The 9989-nt window shown below is 49.0% G+C and overlaps 1 non-coding gene across 1 annotated transcript; it reads left to right on the top strand.

The window, feature by feature from the left end:
• The first annotated feature begins 9615 nt into the window (after positions 1-9615).
• Positions 9616-9722, top strand: LOC111767978 (U6 spliceosomal RNA). Its single transcript, XR_002799940.1, has one exon. It is a non-coding gene; the product is annotated as a U6 spliceosomal RNA (small nuclear RNA).
• The last annotated feature ends 267 nt before the right edge of the window (positions 9723-9989 follow it).

Raw genomic sequence — 9989 nt, 5'->3', positions numbered from 1 at the left:
CGGGGCCTGAGAGTCTGCGTGTCTCACCTGCTGCCAGGTGAGGCTGATGCTGGTCCACGGACCAGTCTGCAAGCGAGGGCACAAGACATATTTGGTAAAGCAAAGATTCTTCTGTCGTGGAATTGCCACTCCTTGGTAACTGCTCGAAATGTTTTTATGTCTGAGCTAGAAGGGTCTTAGAGATCATTTGTTCGGAGTCTCTGTTGACAGATGGGGAAATTGAGGCCCGATGGGGGGATGGGACAAGCCCAAGGCCAGGGAGCTTGAGCCAGAGCATGACTGAGGGCTCCAGGTTCCTTTTGTTTCCACTGAACTCAAAGCTTAGTCAGTTTCAACTGTGGGACCAGCAAAGGCTCTGAGAGTGGCTGAGGGGAGTGGTGGCCTTGTAGGGAATAAGGCCACCAGGTAGAGTACAGACCCCACGCCAAACCCCATGTGGATGCTTTCCAGGCGTATGCTCTCAGAAAATCCTCACCATAACCCTGCTCAGTAGCATCATCAACTTCATTTTACACAGAGAAATCGAGGCCCAGAGAGCAAAGTAATATGCGGGAGGTCACACAGCAGGGGGTGCAGCGCTGGCACCAGTCCTGTGTGGGAGACGCCCCAGCTCTGTCTCCCAAAGTCCTCTTTCATCTCCTACCTTCAAGTTCCCTGCCTTACTGAGCTTGAACACTGGTTCACTTTCCATCAAGGGAAAACCAGGATTGTTTGAAAGATGCTGTAGGAAATAAATACAGTGAAAACAAAACAATGTTACTAAAATCTATCTGGATTTTATCCCCTGCAGAGCCCCAGGGCTGCTCTCTTTGTTAAAAGGGGAGATTAGCAAACGTTAGAGAGATCTCAGAGACAGACTACCACACGCTGAGGCTTTCCTCTTGATGACATCGGAAGGGCTGAAAGAAAACTGAAGGGAGAATAATTTTGCAGGACATCGTCCACCTTCTGCACTGCGCTGTATGAATTTCATCTTCCTTCCATCTCCTGGGCCAGCCATCTCACAGGGCACTATGCTCCCTTTCGGCCCTGAAGCAGGACTGGCTACCTGGAAGAGGCACCTGGACCACGTTTCACATCATGAGAGGCTTACACATACAGCATCTCTACTTCAATTTCCCTGTGTCCCAGGAGGTGCAGTCCACACTCCCCCCAGGGGCCTGGCAGTGAGTCAGCAGGCTGCCTGGAGCCAGGGCGTGCTCCCTCCCAGAGATGACCCACCAGCCTGTTTGCCTAATGTGACCACTTTGGAAAAATTGTTTGTTCTCATCCTACTAAAAACAGCTTCAAAGCGACTCCCGTCTAGACTGTGCCAGGATCGATTATCACATCCCGGACCTGATCGAAACCACAGGGGGGCATAGTCATTTGCTTTAATGCAGTTAAAGCAAAATATAATAATGCACCCAGGCCAGGGAGGAGAGCAAGGCTCCCTGGATGGTGGAAGGAGAAATGAGTTCTGGATAATTTCTTCTCAGCTCCAAAGGAGCGAGTTTAGACTTTTCCTGCCTCCATCTCTGAGGCTGCCTTGGGCCCTGGACTGTCCTTTGCAGAGGTGAGGGTGACCTGGCAGGATGGGGAGTGGGGAGGAAGCTGTCTGGGGGTGGGATGTGGTGGCGTGGGGGTGTGCAGAGCACAGTCCAGGAGGAGGGAAGCCAAAGAAGAAGGAAGGGAAGGACGAGAAAAAAGCTCTGAGAGAGAGAGTAGGAAATGGACACAGCCAGCCTGGTAATTCCTGGAATCCCTGACAAATCCCTGGCCCCAAGGAGGCCAAGTTGAGCCTTGCAGGTCCTCCCAGAGGACAATGTGTGCGATCAATCCAGCTTCCATAAGAAGGCACCAGGAAAATGCGTGTTGGCCTCTCAGAGAGCCATAACGAGGAGAAAGAGCGATCAAAAGCCTTGGCCTGGTGGTCAACACTGCCTTGCCTGCCTCAGGACTTACGTCCAGCATCCCAGGGTTCTAGAGAGGAACCAAGTGATTGCTGACACCACTCCCCCCACCTCTGCAGGACAGGCGGGGTTGGGCAAGCCTTCAGGGAGTTCCTCAGTGCTTCCTGCGCACACGGTCCGTGGGAGCTCCACACACTGCCCATGGGATTACCATAACCAAGTACCACCAATGGGATGGCTTTAACAACAGAAATTTATTTTCTTGCGGTTCTGGAGGCTGGGAACAAAACCAAGGTGTCAATCAGCAGGGTGGTTCCTTCTGAGGGGTGTGAGGGCAGGATCCTTGCTGGGCCTCGCGTGTAGATGGCTGTCTCCTCCCTGTCTTCACGTTGTCTTCCCTCTGTGCATGTCTCTGTGTCCATATTTCCCTTCTTATAAGGACACCAGTCCCATTGGATAAGGGCCACCCTAAGGACTTCATTTTATCTTGTTAAGACCGCATCTCCAAATAAGGTCACATTGCGAGGTACTGGAAGTTAGGACTTCAACACATGAATTTTAGGGTGGGACGCAACTCTGCCCAGAGCACTGTCCCTCGGGAGCTCCTGCACCCGCTGCCTTGTCGGGACTGAGAGAGGAGAACAGGCTCTGTGAGGCCGACTCTCCCCAGCTCCATGACCTTGGACAAGTGACTTCACCTTCAGGAGCCTCGGCTTGCTCATCCGTGGAGTGGGGATGCTAATACTGCCCCCACTGAGTGGAGAAGAAGCGCGTAACTCCAAATGCCCTCCTGTTACAGTGACGTGATTTTCCCAGCTGGGAAGCATCCTCGGAAATCGCGGGTGCTCTCCCTTACCAAACTGAGGTCCCCTGAGAACTGAGAGCTGCTCCTCCCCAGAAAGTAAAACTCCGGTACCTTTTCTTCTCCTCTTCTTCTTCCTCCTCCTCCTCATTCTCCTCCTTCTCTTGTTGATTCCCAAAGGCTATCGTTACTTCATTGTTGTTTGTTGTTATGGCCCCCATTTGCTGAAGACTTCATTGTGTAGACGTTGTGCCAAGTGCTTTGCTGTCTTTATCTCATTTTATCCTCACAATAACCCTGCTGGACAGGAACCATTACTATCCCCATTTTATAGATGAATCAACTGAGGCTCAAAGAGTTGGAGTAAGGCCCAGAGGACAGAGCTAGGACACTAATGGGAAATCTCAGGAAGGCAGCTGTCAGTTCACAGAAGGAAGGCCTTCCTCATGGGCTGCCTGGAAGGGAGGGAGGCCCCTGCCCTGGAGGACCAGGGGCTCTTACTGTCTTGGGGTGAAAGGGGTCGCCAAGTCCAGTGCCGCTCCTGAGCCCCGTGCAGGAACCCCTCTCTAAGACCTGGAAGCCTCAGCCAAGGAGACCCCTGAGGGGAGCAGTAGGGACTCTTGCAAACCCTCCCAGGCCAACAAGCCCAGTTGCCCCTCTAGCAACCGCCCAGCACATAGCAGTTACTCAATAAACACGTAATAAATGAGTAATTATATCGATCAACTGCAATCACAAAAAATAGCCACTTTTGTTGCAAGATGACATTGCCAGGCTTGGGCTAAGCCTTTGATCTATAGTTTCTTGTTTCATTTCATCTTCTCCCAAGCCCTACAGGATAGGTGCCATTATTATCCTGGTTTTACAGCCAAGAAAGCTGAGACCCAGGGAGGTTTAGTAACCTTGGGCAGGTTAAAGCCCTTAAAACCTCTGTGTTAGTGGATCTCAAACCCTGCCCACGGAAGGGGGCATATTAACTTAACCATTCAAACAGCCTTGGGTCCCCAGAAACCCTTGGCACACAGTGGGTGCTTAATAAGTACTTAATGAATTAACGAATTGATCCATTCATCAAACCTAGCCCTCGAGGTAGACATCTGACAAAACAAACAACAGAATCTCTGGGCCCATAAGATTCCCCCAGCCCAGTTCCTGGCATACAGTAGGTGCTCAATAAATATTTGTGGGATGAATGGCCCTCCGGCCCCTAACATGGGCAACTCTGCCCATAAATTTCAGCTCCAGGCACTTTGAAGTTCCCCCAGGGGACAGCTGCTTTTCTTGTTATCGAGGCCCTCTCAGCCCCCACCTCCTAACCCCTCCCGGCCCCCTGGGCCCATCCAGGCCAGGGACCTGGGGCCGCCAGAGCCGGGAGATAAGGATGATGGATGGCCAGTCGCCTGGCTCCACTGAAGCCTGGGGTTTCCTGGGAGCGGGAGACAGTCTAGTGATTCCAAAGCCTCTCGGAATTCGAGTGGAGAGAGCTCCAGGAGGGGGTGGGGGCAGCATCCGAAGTGTCTCTATCTCCTCAGAGATGCTGGACCAGACAGGAGGTTTCAGCACCCCCCGGCTGCCTTGATCTCCTTCCATGTTGACAAGGCTTCCTTTCAGCATGTGGTGGACACCAGGACTCATCTTTGGAGCTTCCAGTAGGAGGCAGGAGGATGGTATCCCCACCATCCCAGCCTATCTCCTTCCCCGGGGCATTGGGTCCAGGATCTGGAGGCTGGGCAGGCTCGCTTCCCGCTTTGTAATCCCAGGTCTGCCATTAATTGAGTCTTCGGCAAATTGAGAAATCACAGTGTGGGGGCCCAGGTTTGCCCGTTTGTAAAATAGGTCTTGAGGGGGGTGTTTCCTTCCAGCAACGCTGAGACAGGATTCTAAGTAGCTAAAGGAGAACCAGCTGGGGCTGAACGGGATGGAAGCCGTCCCAATGGCGAGGCCAGCTTGTGCTTGGATCCAGGCAATAATATTCATTGGTTTAATTTAAAATCTCTGATCCCCAAACCAACATGCTTCCCAGCTGTGGACAGATTGTAGCGCCTGAGCTGTTAGACTTTGAAGGACTCTGGAGGGACTGAAACTTGTCAATTTCTTTTTGCCCTTCCCTTCTCTCTGAACTTAAGTTTATTTTAAACTTTAAAAAATATATATATATATATTTTTTTATTGCGAACAATACTGGAACATGTTTTTCTTCCTTAAGAAAATACGGATAAAGTTAAAGTGCCCCAGACAAGGTACCCTCAATCCTGGACCACTCCCCTCTATTTCCAGAAGCAATACCATCATGTAGGATGTGCCCCCAACCCTCCTCAGCACCTTCTCATAAACCTGTTTACCCACAGCATGGGTGTGGGGGGTTTATTTAAAGGAATCAGCCCACATCGGTCATGTTTTTTGCATCCATCACCCAGCCTGTGGCCTGGAGACCCATCCGTGCCGGGACATATGGATCCATCTCATTTCCCCTAACTCGTGTTCAGCCTACGACTCGCTGGACCTGCCTTCCAGATAAGCTCCAAGAAGGCAGAGGTTTGTTCTCTTGTTCACAGATGATTCCCAGTGTCTAAAACAGGGCCTGGCAGTCGTTACTCAATAATGATTCCGTGAATGAGCGAAGAGAGGAATAAATGAATGACCCGATGCAGGTAACCCACCCTCTACTCTCGGGTATGTCGCTTCCTTCCAACTTTTCACCAACACAAACAGTGCTGCAACGAGCACACCCGCATATGCTCCTGGGTTCACTTTTGAGGAGCAGTAACTGGTGGGGGCTCCCTGAAGCCTCAAAGAGCACAGTTTGAAATCCTCTTGTCAGGCCAAAGCCTTCATTTCATGGATGAGCACAGAGGGCCCAGAGAGGGCAAACAACTCGGCCAAGGTCACCCAGCATATTAGGGATTGATTAGAACCTCAAGGATAGTTTGAATTTCTCTTCCTTCATTGACTCTCTTAGTACTTATATTTTCTCTCACCCCTAGCCTGTGTAGCTCAGGACGGTGACTTTAGGAGCAGAAAGTCTGAGTCACTTGGCATAGAGAAGACTCTCCAGAATCAGGAGTCCGGGGTTTTTGTCCTGGTATGGAATTCTCGAAGGATCTGGGTAAATCACGTCCCCTCTCTGAGCCTCAGTTTCTCTAATCTGTAAAACTGGCCTAGCACTTCTTGCCTAACTCTTGAAGTGAGGATGACAAGAAGAGTTGATAAAATAGAGAAACAGCATAGGCATCTAAGAGAGGGCTAGTTCAGTTTAAAAGGTAGAATTTTTTAAAACAAATTTCAGGTTAAAAGATATGGTATGTTTCCACTTCTGTAAAAGTGAAAAAGAAAAAAATAAGTTTGTATAAATACGGAAAAAGTGACAGCCGTTACCCAGCAAATGTTAACTGTCAGCGGTTTCCTGGGAGTTCAGAACTGCAGAGAAAGGAAGGGGAAGCTATTAACATTTTCTTGCTACCCTCAGTTTTGTTGATTTTGTAAAAGCTTGACACAACAAAAGATGTATTTACATACTAAGCATGTAAGCTCAAAAAATCAGAAGTGAAAAGATAAATATTGTTATAGAAAAAAATTTAAAGCAGAAGTCATGAATAATCCATTTACGAAAGCAAAAATACAAATAGCTAAACAAGAAAAAGGGCCAAATCTTAGGGTGATCAAATACTTACAAATGAAAGCAACAGTGAAATTCCTTTTCTTTTGCTTATCAAACTGTAAAGTGATACGAAATGGAGACGAAAATGTTTTTGCCCTGGAGAGAGGGAGATCAGAGTGGGGATTAGCAGGAAGGTGGGGACCCCGCCCCCTCACAGTGATGACATCTCCATCCTGTCCTGCTGCCCTGCGCTCTGATAGAGCCATCCCGAGACCAAGGAGAGATGACAGGGGAGAGTCACTGCTTCTTTTGGCTTCTACCTCCTCCGACCACGGCGTCCTCTGGCCCCCTGCCCCCAGCCAGGGACACTCTCCCCTCATCAGAACTAAATCCCTTTCTTCTGATAAGAGTCCTGGATCCTGTGACAAAACCAGAAATGATTGGGAAAGTGCCTGGTGAACACAGATCGTGTCCTTCTCCGGAAGGAATTGCTGGGTTCAGAGCAGAGAATCTCGGTTGTGGGGTCAAAGGTCATCTCTGCTAAGCCCCTGCCTCTAAGCAGAACTGCCCCAAAGGCTTTATTTTGGTGGTTTTTTGTGGGAATCCAATGACATGCTAGAACAAGCCATTAGCAGTCATCTGGTCCAATAGCCTCATTTTATATAAGGGGAAACTGAGGCACAGGAGGGCTTATGAGAAACCCAAATCACCCAACCAGTTAAATGGAGCTCGGTCTAGAACCAAGGTCTTTTGACTCCTGGTCCAGTACCCTTTCTGCCTAGATTCATCATGGCCATATCTTTTCTTTGTGGACTGGATCTGTTCTTTAATCCCTGTATATTGAAGTCTATTTTCTCCCTAATTGTGGCTAAAAATCCCACTTGTTCACTTGGGAAAGGAAGTGGTCGTGAGATATATGTTCACAATGGAGATCATATATTTAAGAGAGAAAAGATACAGTTCCGATACAGTTCTAATAAACAGCATTAATCATAAATAGTAAATATCAATCAGTAAGTACTAAAATTAAATTGTGTTAAACAATAAAAAAACTTAAATAAAACAATAAAAGTCGCCTGACTCTATCACAATATACAAATGCACAACACAGGGCATTGTTATCGTGCTTGGCACACGCCTTTGCCTTTATTTTGCTCAGCACATTCCCCTTGGCCAGGAAGATCTGCCTGGGGAAGAGATGGAGGGCAGGGTAAGACGGCCCAGCAGCAGTTCGGTCTCTGTCTGTCACAGAATTCCTGTCAAGCGCTTACCTACCGGCTAAAAACGTGTCTTGGTGTTAAGCAGATTCTCTTTTAAAATTCTCAAGTAAAGACTATAAAATGTCAAGAGTAGGGCTAGGCAAACTTTTTTGGTAAGTAGCCAGATAGTAAATGTTTCCGGCTTTGCAAGTCCTCTAGTCATTTTGCAAGGATTCACTCTGCCACTGTACCTTGAAGGCAGTCACAGGCAATATGTAAACAATCCATCATGACTGTGTTCCAATAAAACTTTATTTATAAAACAGGCAGTAGGGAGGATTTGGCCCTCAGGCTATAGTCTGCCAACTGCTGGTCAAGAGCGTGGGCTTGGGAGTCAAACTTGAATCGGAATCCCAATTCTGCTGCTGCTTCGTCTGTGAGATCTTGAACTGGCATAATTATTCGAGCCTCATCTGCAGAATGAGGATGCTAATTGTACCTGGTCACAAAGCAGCTACTCAGTGGTATACCACTCAGCTCTGGCATGTCGCAGATGCTCAATAAGTGGCACCTAAACAGGTAGGACACAGTCCACTGTGCTGGAAGACACCAGAGTTCCGATTCTAAATTCATTGCCCCTACCAGCCGTTTAACCTCAGCCAAGTATGCCACTTACCAGCTCCAAAACTCTGCTTCCTCCCCCCATAAAATGGGAAGAGAAACTCATTTATTGCCAGAACCTTCATATACATTCTTGCTTAACTCTCACAACAGCCCTTGTAATTGTTACTATCTACAATTTACAGAAGAGGAAACTGAGTCACAAAGAGGTGAAGGGCCATTTAGCTAGTAAGTGATAGAAACCAGATATTTAAACAGAGACTGTCTGACTTCAAAGGTCGAGATATTTCTTTCCACTCAACTGTGTTGCCTCCCTAGAAAATGAGAAGAGGAGAAGAGGTGTAGGCTGCGTACAGCGTTCTGATCCGTACATCTGTGAACTGCCGCATCGCCCATCTGGTACCTGAATCTCCTCCCAGCATCCCTGCCCAGCCTCTGCGTCTCCTCCACCAGAAGATGGGGGGTCAGTACTGGACTGAACAACCCATTTTCTCTTTGGTCAACACTGACTGTGGTAAGGTCTTGGATTGAATGAACCTCCATCCCCATCATTTCTGCCCAAGGGTCCAAATGCTTTCTTTGAGGACCCCCCAAACCTTGATCACCCTTCTTCTACAGGATGCTCACCCAAGATTTGATCATCCCTTGATTCCACAGCTCTGTTCCTGCAATTGCGCCTCCTCCCAGAGGACGTGGCATGGAGGCCCCCCCGCATTCCCGCTGCCCCACCCTAGGAGACTGCTCCGATGTGTCTATACCCCTGGAATACTGTGGCGCCTAGATCTGCGTTCCTGCCCAGCGGGCTGAGATGTCACGAAGGTGAGTCAGCTCGTGCCCATGATAACATCTACATAGCCAGCCTAGGAGGCAGGTGTTTCTTGCACTGGAGCGATGAGTTTGGGACACAGAGGAGCCTATCCTGTGCTTGCTGAGCCTTCCCCTGCGGGGGGCGGGGTGGGTGGAGAGAACGTCAAGAAGAAAGGCCACTCTTTCCGAGAACAACCTTTTGAGATGGGAGGATCTTGGTCTGACTCACAGAAACCAAGTCTTCAAGAACCTGTACCGAGAGGTGGGGTCGGAAGCACTGACCAGGTAGGCCATAGTGAAAACCAGCTTTGTGCTTTCTGAGGCTGAGAGCATGCGGAAGCTCTGCTAAGGTCAACGTGCTCATTCAGAAGGCATTGATGCCCCAGCTGCTGGGCAGGGCTGCTGGGCTGGAGCCAAGATACTGGATTCTATTCACCAACCCCATTGAAAAACTCCTGTGATGTTGGGCCAATCACATCTCCTCTCTGGGCTTTGGTTTTCCCATCTGTGGGATGACTGGGTGGGAACTCCTTAGCTTCTCAGAGAGACAGTATGGCCCAGTGGTAGGAGCTCAGAGCTCTGGGGTCAGACAAACCTGTACGTGCACCCAGCTCTGCCTCTTCCTGGCTGTTTGACTGCAGGCAAGTTACTTAACCCCTGAACCTTGGTCTTCTCATCTTTACAATGGGATAACAGGTGCTCGCTTCAGCAGCACCTAGGCTAAAATTGGAATGGTGCAAAAAAGATTAGCATGGCCCCGGTGCGAGGATGACATGCAAATTCGTGAAGCGTTCCATATTTTGTTTCTTCGTTTTTTGATATCTGCGGGTGGGGAAACTGAGGCTGGATAAACCAAGTGACTTACCCAATGGAGGACACTTCTGGGTTCAAATCCCATCCCCTCCAAAAATAAAAAATAAAAAATAAAATGGGATAATGGTAGAGTGCTCCATGTGCCTGGCCCCACTCAGCACTCACTGAATGGGGGGTGTTGTGGTGGTGATCCGAGGGCCATCCACCTCAGTATTCTGAGATTCTACACGTGGAAGTGCGAGAGATGGGGTGCATAC

The sequence above is a fragment of the Equus caballus genome, chromosome 14 (assembly GCF_041296265.1).
Source record: "Equus caballus isolate H_3958 breed thoroughbred chromosome 14, TB-T2T, whole genome shotgun sequence".
In the NCBI taxonomy this organism is placed as follows: Eukaryota; Metazoa; Chordata; class Mammalia; order Perissodactyla; family Equidae; genus Equus; species Equus caballus.
This window is presented reverse-complemented; position numbering and strand designations above follow the sequence as displayed.